Here is a 12,381-nt window from a genome sequence, read left to right on the forward strand (position 1 = left end):
TAGCAAAACTGGAAGTGGTTGTAGGAGTGGATTCTGGTTTGATGGAGACTCGGTGCAGTGGTTGTTGTTTCTTTGTACGGGCCTGGTCAAGGGGGACGCTTGGTGGTGGGACATTTGGCCTTTTGTGGCTCACCCTTTGCAGCCCCTTTGAAGTTGTGGGTTCCTCATTTCTTCCCTCCCTCTTGGTCTGACCGTGACCTTTGGATGTGTCACTGCCCTTGTCTTGGTGGGGTGTGGTTGTGTTGTTTGGGACCTAGACCTGGATCTATTGGGGCTTGGCCTTTGTTAGGGTTCTTGGGCTCTTCTCCCCCCTCAGGTTGTCTGTTGCTTTTGGATAGGCTTTTTTAATCACAAGGGACCTCTATTCCTCCTTTTCCCCTCCTTTCTTATTCTATAGAGGTGAATAACATCCTGGTGGGGGGAAGGAGTGTCTGGTCAATCTTTTCAAGATTGATATTTTTAAGGGGGTCTATTGCCCTATTTTTGGAGGTTGGAAACTATTATGCTTTCTTTACCAAAATGACTATTCCTGACCACTCTAATCCTATGGAGGTGGATTACCTAGTTGTGTTAGTTTGTTTGGCTCTTATTTACTACTAGACTCTATTTTTTGTGAAGGCTTTGGGAGCAATTTTTAATCTCAGATCTTCTGTGTGTGGGTGTGGTTGATTTTTGTCCCCAGACCTTATGGTGTTGAATGGTACTTGTAAGGCTCAGTTGGTGATCTGTATCTCTTTAGATCCTATGGAGGTGAGTCCTTTTCTTATAGAGGTGGAAAAGTGCTCTAACGGAGGGGAGATTATTTTCAGCTAGTTGTCTTTAACTTGTGGGTTTTGGGACATTTCCCAGAACTCAGTTTGCTGCTGGTTTTTGGAGCTTGCTCAAAACTCATTGTGGTTTGTAGGGGCCTTGATATACCCTTTGGTTGTGGGAGCCATGCAAAACCCAATCTCTTGAAGATTAGGGGAGGCTTTCAAAACCCCTATGTCTCGATTCAGTTTTTAATGCTTCTTTTATGTAATCACTTCTGGCTAGATGCTAATAGTTTTTGAGGGCCCAACATAGACCATAGTTGTTTTTGGTTAAGGGAGGTGCTAGTCTTTTGCTAGCTGATTTTTGTGAATATGGGTAGGGGATCCCAAAAAATCCTTGATGTTTGGATGTGGGATTCGATCGACTTCATCTAATGCTTTAGGTTGTGCTGCCAGCTGGTTTGGTGCTGTTTTTTTTTATATTTTTGGTTGTGCTAGCTTTTGGCTGGTTATAGCCAAATCTGTTGTTTTAGTCTGCTGATCTTGTTTTCCTATCTTTATGGAAGAAGTTTCTTTGTCGGGTCCCTTTAAAACTTGATGTACAAGGTTTTTGGTCCCCTATAAACATATTTTCCCTTAATCAAATACATCGTTGAATAGTAGATAAAATAGAAAAAGCTCCATGTAATTATTCATATGAAATCATTTATAAATGGAAAGATAAATTGAACAACACTAGAGCTATCTCAACCAACACCACCAATTCTTCCATGAATAGGATTCCTTCGAGAAGAACCATGAGTATTTATCTTCAAAACCCCTTAAGGAGAGGAAGCTAGCGACCTGCCCAATCAATCTTCCACATAGACCACTTGCACCTATTCCTCCTAGCTAGCTTACAACCCACTCCAAAAGAAGGACCATCCCCTTGAACAAGAAACTTAAGCCTACTAAAAATATCAACATCTCCAAGATCCACTCCCCTTGAAAGATCACACTTTGCTGAGATAGTCTCATGAAGAGTGAATAATTTTCCACCATAAATTTTGAACAACTGTTCTAACACCTTGAAACATCTGTTGATTTCATTGCAACCAAATATGCCAGATAATGAAAGTGAGATCCAGAGTCTAGGCAACCTGAAGAAAATAAATTGTGACTAGAGGGTTACTTGAATAGTCCTATAACTCAACCAATGAGGATAAATATTAATGGGCTTGTTTCCAAACTCCCCACTAGAGATGTCAAATCTCCCTAGAGAAAAAGCATTGAAAGAAAGGATGAGGAAGACACTCTTCACTCTAATGGCATAACACACAAATAGAAGGTCCATGGAATCCCTGCTACCCTAAATTTTCCCAAGTATGAAATATATTTTGAACTAGTGGCCATGAAAAAAAATTGCATTTGGGCCAAGAAAATTTGTTCCACACCATATTTCCACCAAGGAAACTCCATGCTTTCAAACAACTACCTATCAAGCACCAAGTACCAAGAAACACATGGTACTTACTTGTTGAATTTGTTGATAGGGCAAAGTATATTGCCGTATCAATAAATTGCACTCACAAGAAGTAAGAATCTGAGCTAACTCTTTTTGAGCCTACCCTAACCCATCTAGCAACCATCCCTAGGAAATGTTCCATCTACAAATTTCAAATAGTCCCTAATTCTTAACATCTTTAAAAGTCTCCACTATACTCCAACCAATAGCATTAAAATTGTCACATAGAGGTTGTGAGTGCAGATAAAGGAAAGGACTAGATGATGACCATCCCATGAATGAAGCCAAAAAGAAGCTTCTAAGCCCGTATTGCAAATCCAAAAAAGCCCACATTCAGCTAAATCATAGATGGGGGACATCTAACATGTTAACCCCACCTGAAAACTTATGCATAAGAATTCAAACCCAAATTTCATAATGACTAGTGCACCATTTCCAATATAATTTGGTTGTTATAGGGGATTGCCTTAGTCAATCCCCTATTTTGGTTTTTCCACCTCCACGAATAGCCAAGTTCGATTTGAGATAAAATTTTCTTCTCTCAACCTTAAGTGTGTCTAAGATTGTGGAAAGCAAATAAGTGAATAATCATAAACAAGAGACCTACTCAAAGGTGCTAGAGTGAATGCTAGATGAGACAATCAAAAGGTGATGCATATATCGAATCAAAAATACATAAATCACATAAATGAAAATGATAGATATCTGATTTGAACAAAAATATAATAATGACATGAAATCATACAAAACTCTTAAAGAGAGTTACACGTCATTCATTAGTTAGTAATTCCCTATCATCCTTCATCATTCCTTGAAGCTTCCATCATGATGAATGATAAATGATGAATACTCGATGAAGATTTGATGTTGCTGATCATTCCTTAGATTTGTAGACCTTTAGACTCAAGTTTGGTAGCATTTTCTCATCACAAAAATATCAAAACCAACGTAACTCTCAAATTAAGTAAACCTCTAGATTATATATGAGTTACAAGATTAAAATTGATAAAAATGACATCAAATAGTCGTATTAAAAAATAAACATCATTTTCTAAAGTGATAAGGCCAACACTTAAAACAAAAATTTGATGAAATTTTGTTAGGGTATTTATGCAAATTAGCACAATCCCACCAAACTAGTCACTCAAAAAGGGGGATGCTACATTTTAGAGCCCTAATATTGGATCTATAGATAAGATTTGAATTTAATAATAAGTGTGAAATACAAATTTTAATTTTTTTAATATGATAGAACACATCTTCTTGAGTTGAGGGTCAAATTCTAAGGGAGTGGAAACTAATAAAGTGCTAAGCAAAGTGTGAAATAGGGCTCACATGTAAGGAGCATAATTCAAGACACTATATTCAGCACTCAGCTTAGCAGCCATTGGATAATACATGTATATACAAGATAAAGTATAGAAAAGTAAAAACTCATGTAAAGAATACTCATAAATGATTAGCCCCTTCTTTTTTTGGAACAGGAATAAGAAAAGTAGAGTTCTAGGTGCAAATAATTTGTTTGCTACATTGCGACTCTCAGATCACCTCAAATAAATCCAATTTAATAATATCCCCAAAATATTAAAAAAACTCTTTTAGGAATCCATCCAGACCAGGAGCTTTTCCTTTAGTCATCCCAAAGACTACCTTTTCCAATTCAAATAGAGAAATTGGGTATTTGAGAGCTTCATTCATCGCATTGGTGACTAGAGAAATGTCACAAGACAAAATAAAACTCTCCTCTTCAATAAACAAAGCTGACTCCAATTATGTAGCCTCCTAAGACATGCCCCATAGAGATGTTAATTAAATTTCAACAAAGTTAACTAAAGAGGAAATATAACTCCCATTTCTTCAAGCTTTTAAAGAATTGTGAAAAAAGGTTGTGTTCTTGTTACCTTCTTGGAACCATTCAATTCAAGCCTTCTACTTTCAAAAACTCTCCTCATAGGGTTCCCACTCCTCTAACTCCCACACAAATTAAGACTCAACTCTGTCTAACTTTTTTGAGAAGCCATTCTCCCAAATTTATTGGGTGATAACATCGAGAGCCTCTTGGATAATCCTCTTACTAGCATGAAGGTTTCCAAACACTTCCTATTCCACCTTTTGAGTTGATATTTTACTAACTATAACTTCTTAGCAAAGAAGTGTATTGTAGTACCATAGGTAAGGCCACCATGTGTCCACCATTGGCCTATCAGGTCCTAATGTGAAGAGTCACATTATTTGAAACTTAAATGGAGGGTTCTTGCGTGCTCTAAAATAGAAATAAAAATATAATTGGCCAATGGTTATAACATAACCAATCAAGGATCTTAGCACTAGTTTTCAACCTACCTCCAACCCAAAAGAGACAAAATATCTATCCAACTGCTTGGAATAGCCTCATACCCACAAAGTCTATTATTCCATGTATAAATCCCATTAACTATTTTTAAGTCAATTAAATGAAGTGGCTCCATATTCTCAAAAACTAGATTGGAAGAATGATCCAACCTAGGCAACCCACACTTTTTCTCCTCTAGACATAACACAATATTAAAAATTTGAGCTAAAATCCAAGGTAGAGAAGGAGCAAGGGACCAAACATAGCTAATATGAAACCAAAGAAAATTTTTCCTATGCAAATTAGTAGGAGAATAAAAATAGATCAATGTAATTTCTTTATATTACATTTTGGATGCTACTAAATAAAGAGAAGAATGATTAGTTATCCACTAAAGTGGAACAAACTTCTCTAGATTCTAAAAAAGAGATAGACCAATTGAACAACCAAGGGCTTGAGTGTTTTGAAATTAACCAAACTACCAAATACTAGGAGCATGTTGAAGAATGTCATCCATCGAAATCTTTTTTTCTTGGATACAAACAATGTTTGGTTGATGATTTGCAACCAAATCTTGAATAGCCTTTTGTCAAGAGATTCTATTCAACCTCCTTATATTCTAAGAGATAATAAGCATTAAGGAGAACATGGGAAATGGGCACAAATTTGCTTCACAAACCTAGATTCCACCAACATCCCACCAGTCAATTTAACCTTCTCCTAGTCTTTTTTATGACCGGCCTTACAAGAATTCTTAGGAGGACGTTTCTTCAATAATAACTACAACCTTAGAGATTGAGAAGAATCCTTATCTTTAGTAGAATACACCATCTTTGTAACCAATTTTTTCCAAATCAATATCATCATTTTCATCAATAGATTAACTTGGATTTGATGAAATAAGATCCCTTGTCGGGTCTTGGGGTTTTACCTTGAGAGGAAATATTGTCCAAAACATTATGTTTGGTTTGGAGGCTAGTTATTTTTAACAAATTTCAATGATATATCTTGTATCATTTATTTTCTCTCTTGTTATTTTTATATCTATATTGAGTATAAAAAAAAAAATTATCCTAATAATTTCATAATCTATTTAGCATTTTCTTTAATTTACATTTCACTAAATTTTAAGATCATTCATGATCTATGATACCCTAAGATTTATTGATGATAGTATGCTTAAATCTTCAACAAGTAAAATCTAATAATAGGTCCTATGTTAAGGGTGTTGATGATTTGTTCTCCTTTTTAGAGGCTTTTTTTTTCTTGTTGACCTAAGTTCCTAACACCCTATTCCTACTAAAATGGGTTGAAGAAGTTATAGTGTCGATTGTCTCAACCTTTGTCTTTAGTACTTTGGTCTTGAAATTTTCTTTTGATCTATACTTGACAACCTATACCTAAAATAACCTTTTTGATACTTATATAAAGAGAACCTTTTATCCTTAATGAGATCTACAAAGACAAATCATACAAGTAAAGACCTATTGATCTACAAAGATAAAACCTAAAAGAAGTTCACATATGCAATTTCAGCACTATGAAGCTGCACTCAAGTATTGATTTGTGTGTCTTATTTATTGTTACTATCTTCTCATGTACTAAAATTTTATAGGAATTCAAGGGAAAATTACATAGCCTTTATGTGGAACTCCTTAAGAGGGTTTCATACCTAAGCTAATGTTCTGAATTCAATATTTTGTATTTTGTTTAGCCTATATCCTTGCGAGAGCACACATTTTATCTTCTTCATTATTGGTGTGCAAGTTTCAACACTACTATGAGGTTTGAATTAAACAATCCACTATACAAAACAACAATTTTCTCCATCTTTTGTGTTTGTAGATCTAGATCTCATCGTGCTCAACAATTATAGACTCATAGAGTAAATAGTTATTGGTGTTGTCATATATCGAATGTAGACAAAAACCCTAAGACTAGGGCACCTAGCACCCTTGTCCTACCAATTTGACCCATATTTTTAGGAGTCCAATGTGCAAAGCTTGGTAATTCAATTTTTGGTTATCTCTTGAGCATCTATCATCTTCAGATATAGGTGCTCAATCCTTTTGTCAAGCACAATCAACTCTATATTCTAGTGTTAGGTTATTTTTTGTGTTTACATTCCATATATACCCTACTATTTCAATATTTTTTGTTGTATCTGGTGTATCCTATTAAACTTAGTCATTTACTATTGTAAGTTTAGCTCATTTACAAACATTACTATCTGAATTTTTCAACAAAGGAACAATTTGTTGCAAAATTATAATGCCTTGATCTTCCTTGGGGTAGTAGCTAGGCCTATTTACATTCCAATGTCATGAAAGATTGAGATCTTCTAGGTTGAATTGATTAGTCCGGGGATCTCATTTTCTTCACTGTAACCATTCTACATCTACTTTTCTCACAATATTAAATTATGAACTATATATTTTTCCATTCACTTAGTATAATGCATTTATATTTTATATTTCTAATACTATTGATGGTATGAGAATAGTTTCTTTCCATAAAAAATCATTATTCATTTCTTCTTCCAATGATCACTCTATTTAAACCTATATAATAGTAAAATTCAAGAAATTAATAGGATACGTCACAATTTTCTTATATATTCATTAAATAGAATTTATCAAAAAAAAAGAGAAGAATAAGATGGTTGATTATATCAATTATGAAAATTGATAAAATCTTTGACTACATGGAAGAGAATTTACATAAATGGATAAGATGTCAAGAACTCCAATTATGTAGAAGAAAGAATTGGAAATATGTTTTTTGTTAAACAAAAAATCATAGAACATTTAATAACGAAGCTTGAGAAATTACATAAAGATTTCCAAAGGGTAATAGGTACTACTAAAAAAGGAAAACTTAAGAAGGTAAATTTACTATTGAACCCCAGCCATTTGATTTATTTTACATTTACCTCTAGATTAAACAAAAAAGAATTGAAGTTATAAATTTGAAATTAGTAGTACATATATCTTGTCATTTTATATTAAAAATTGGAGTATTATTTTTCCAATTTGTGAACGACAATTTTTTGGATCGCCATCAAAGTTATTTTAAAAAGAAACAAGTGTGGCGAGTACTTGTCTTTGTTAATTTTTTAATACTTAGCAATTTTATCAATGTTACAAATTTGTATAAATTTTGAAGAGTTTCATAAAAATGATGTTTTTCCAAAAAAAAAACTCAATCATGAGCTAATCTTTAGTATTTCATGTTGCTAAGACCCCTACTCTCCTTATGTTTTACAATAATAAATTCATTTATTATTAATTTTGTTATCAAGTAAATTTTCAATATGAATTTTTTATTTAATATTATAAATATATGATAAATTATGATTTATTATTATTTTTTATATTAATTGTTTTATCAAGTAAATTTTCAATATAATATTATAAATATATGATAAATTATATATATTAAAAAAATAAAATATAATTCCTAATAGATCATAGTTCAAGATTAATTGTCATGACTTTTTAGTTTTTTTTATGTATATTAATTAAATAAAATAAATTTTATATGATAATATTTTTATAAAAAACATCAATAAAACTAATTAATCTAAATATTTAACACCAAACTACTGATATGCTTGGTATTGAGCTACCAGAAAAAATTAATGATTAATAAAAAATTACAAATTTTTATATTATAAAAATTACATTATTAGCCTCATTGTGATATGTTTTAATTGACAATTTTTTATATTATAAAAATTACATTATTAATCGATACCTATATCCCCCTAAATTATTTATCCTAATAATTTCATAATCTATTTAGCATTTTCTTTAATTTACATTTCACTAAATTTTAAGATCATTCATGGTCTATGATACCCTAAACTTTATTGATGACAGTGTGCTCAAATATTCAACAACTAAAATCTAATAATAGGTCCTATATTAAGGGTGTTGATGATTTGTTCTCCTTTTTAAAGGCTTGTTTTTTGGCTGACCTAAGTTCCTAACAACCTATTCCTACTAAAATGGCTTGAAGAAGTTATAGTGTTGATTGTCTCGACCTTTGTCTTTAGTACTTTAGTCTTGATATTTTCTTTTGATCTATACTTGACAACCTATACCTAAAATAACCCTTGTGATAGCTATATAAAGAGCACCTTTTATCCTTAATGAGATCTACAAAGACAAACCATACAGGTAAAGACCTATTGATCTACAAAGATAAAACCTAAAAGAACTTCACATATGAAATTTCAGCACAATGAAGTTGCACTCAATTATTGATTTGTGTGTCTTATTTATTGTTAGTATCTTCCCATGTACTAAACTTTTATAGGAATTCAAGGGAAAATTACATCAAGCCTTTATGTGGAACTCCTTAAGAGGGTTTCATACCTAAGCTAATGTTCTGAATTCAATATTTTGTATTTTGTTTAGCTTATATCCTTGCGAGAGAACACATTCTATCTTCTTCATTATTGTTGTGCAAGTTTCAACACTAATATGAGGTTTGAATTAAACAATCCGCTATACAACACAATAATTTTCTCCATCTTTTGTGTTTGCAGATCCAAATCTCATCATGCTCAACAATTATAGACAAATAGAATAGATAGCGATTGGTGTTGTTATATTTTGAATGTAGACAAAAACCCTAAGACTAGGGCACCTAGCACCCTTGTCCTACCAATTTGACCCATATTATTAGGATTCTGATGTGCAAAGCTTTGTAATTCAATTTTTGGTCATCTCTTGAGCATCTATCATCTTCAAATATAGGTGCTCAATCCTTTTGTCAAGCACAATCAACTCTATATTCTAGTGTTAGGTTCTTCTTTGTGTTTACATTCCATATATACCTTACTATTTTTATATTTTTTGTTGTATCTGTTGTATCCTATTAAACTTAGTCATTTACTATTGTAAGTTTAGTTCATTTACAAACATTACTATCTTAATTTTACAACAAAGGAACACAATTATAATGCCTTGATCTTCCTTGGGGTAGTAGCTAGGCCTGTTTACATTCCAATGTCATGAAAGATTGAGCTCTTCTAGGTTGCATTGATTAGTCCAGGGATCTCATTTTCTACATTTCACTGTAACCATTCTACATCTACTTTTCTCACAATATTAACTTATGAACTATATATTTTTCCATTCACTTAGTAAAATGTATTTATTTTTTATATTTCTAATACTATTGAGGGTATGAGAATAGTTTCTTTCCATAAAAAATCATTATTCATTTCTTCTTGCAATGATCACTCTATTTAAACCTACATTATAGTAAAATTCAAGAAATTAATAGGATACGTCACACATTTTCTTATGTATTCATTAAATAGAATTTATCAAAAGAAAAAGAGAAGAATAAGATGGTTGATTATATCAATTATGAAAATTGATAAAATATTTGACTACAGGAAGAGAATTTACATAAATGGATAAGATGCCAAGAACTCCAATTATGTAGGAAAAAGAATTGGAAAAATATTTTTTTTTAACAAAAAATCATAGAATATTTAATAAGGAAGCTTGAAAAATTACATAAAGATTTCCAAAGGGTAATAGGTACTACTAAAGAAGGAAAACTTAAGAAGGTTTACTATTGAACCCGAGCCATTTGATTTTTTTTACATTTACCCGTAGATTAAACAAAAAGGAATTGAAGTTATAAATTTGAATCTAGTAGGATGTACATATATCTTGTCATTTTATATTAAATATTGGAGTATTATTTTTCTAATTTGTGAACGACAATTTTTTGTTTTTTACTCACTTCTTTTCTACATCTTTATTTTAAAAATATATTTATAATAAATTTAAGCATTGAATCACCATCAAAGTTATTTTAAAAAGGAATAAATAGCAATGAATTGAAAAACAAGTATTGCCACCCACTTGAAAATTAGGTTTATAATATGAAAAAATCACTAAGTATTGTACTTCTTTATATTAGATTTAAGGTTTCTCTCTCTCTATATATATACACGAGTCACTTCTTAAAAAATTCCATAGATTTATCTTGACAGATTATTTCATAAATCTATTTTTAAAATAAAAATGACTATAATCTTATTACTTCACAGCACAACTTACAAATAAACATATCTTTTTTCTAAATCTATTTTTTTCTGTTTACTTTCATAACATAATTTAAAAAATAACATTGATTATTCAATTATTAGTCATTTCACATAAAAGAAATTAAAAATTAGTAATTACAAAAGAAAATTACACAGTAAAAATGATCAACAGTCCAGAAAAGAACAAACAATTATCCATATGTAATTGATCTAATATAGATCCATTATTTCCTTTGCAACCCTGCATATACAAGATTGGAATGAAACTCTTTATAAAAGGGACTGGAATACACATGGTCGTGGGCCATTCTATATCTACCTTAATTCGTTTTCAAATTGCCTATTCCCACCATTGGAAGTTAGCAGGAATACGACAACTTTGCAGTCCATTAACTTGTCTACCATTCTATGTGTAAATCATTTTCAACTCTTCTGGAGAACACGGCAAATTTGCAGTCAATCAAATCGTCTACAGTTTAATGTCAGTTGGTGACAGTAATGTTTTTACTACTTAGATACGTAATAGGATTCTTTTCGGAACGTAATTTGGTAAAATAACACAGTAACAATTAAAGCAAATGCCCATTTCTGTTTATTAGGGGATGTTATTTTAAAATTAAGATTCAATAGATCTTTTAAAGTTAAACTTTCAATGGCAAGTTAGAGATCTCCCAATCAAGGATTTAATATGACTAATCTATAACATTAAGAGGGATCTCGTTCAAAGAACAAAAAAAATTGCCAAGTCAATTTCAAGTTTCAGAATAACGTAATCTAAATAGATATTATAGATAAACAAAGGTGGGGAGATCCAATTAGGTTTTTGTTCTACAAAATGAAACACAGGCTAAGGTTGCATTTGGCAATCAAACTTAACTATAGTCTATCTTGGTGGACAGCAAGAATACTAAAGTTGATAAATGAAGCTTAACTATAGTCTATCTTGGTGGACAGCAAGAATACTAAAGTTGATAAATGAAGGTTCTTTAAGAGGATTTATTTTTCTATACAAAGAAATTTTTTCTTCAAAGAGCCCTTTAAAACTAAATATAGATTCATTGAGAGGTTAGTTCTTAATGAATTTCTCTAGATTGTACAAATAAAGTAACCTAATATATAATAATTAATTCAAAGATGGTCCACATAGATAAAAATAAAATCAAGAAAGACAATTCATACAAGAACTCTGAAAGATGCATTTGGAATCTTCAAATTCCTAGGTTGAGCAAGAGAGCACCTAAGAGGTTTTTTGCATTGAGCAACAACTATATTAGTTAAGCAGTATGTGTACATAGGATCTTCAGAATCTCTCACAAACAAGGAATCAAATACATCCTTAGTCATTTTCCTAACAGCTGTCGCTGTTGTTATCGTACCTAAATGTTCAATGCGTGAGCAGGCTTCCACAAAAGTATCCGAACTCGTGAAGTAATAAGACACACAAAAACTGCACGTCTCATAATAAAGGGGAAAGTAGTCAAATCTCGTGGGGAGGGATGCCTTGGAATTCTTTGCACAATTCTACCCTTCAAATTTTGGCTTCTATAGCCTTTTAGTGATAGAGGCAACAACCATTCCAAACGACAAACTAGGGTAAAATGAAACCTTTACAAACTAAGATTGCTAATTGATGTTAAAAAAAGATGCTATGTTCAATAAGTTGGGCGGCAATACCCATTTGTTATATATTGTTTCAAATGGTTTCTGTAATCAAATTGAA

Source organism: Cryptomeria japonica, chromosome 7, assembly GCF_030272615.1.
Source record: "Cryptomeria japonica chromosome 7, Sugi_1.0, whole genome shotgun sequence".
Classification (NCBI taxonomy): Eukaryota; Viridiplantae; Streptophyta; class Pinopsida; order Cupressales; family Cupressaceae; genus Cryptomeria; species Cryptomeria japonica.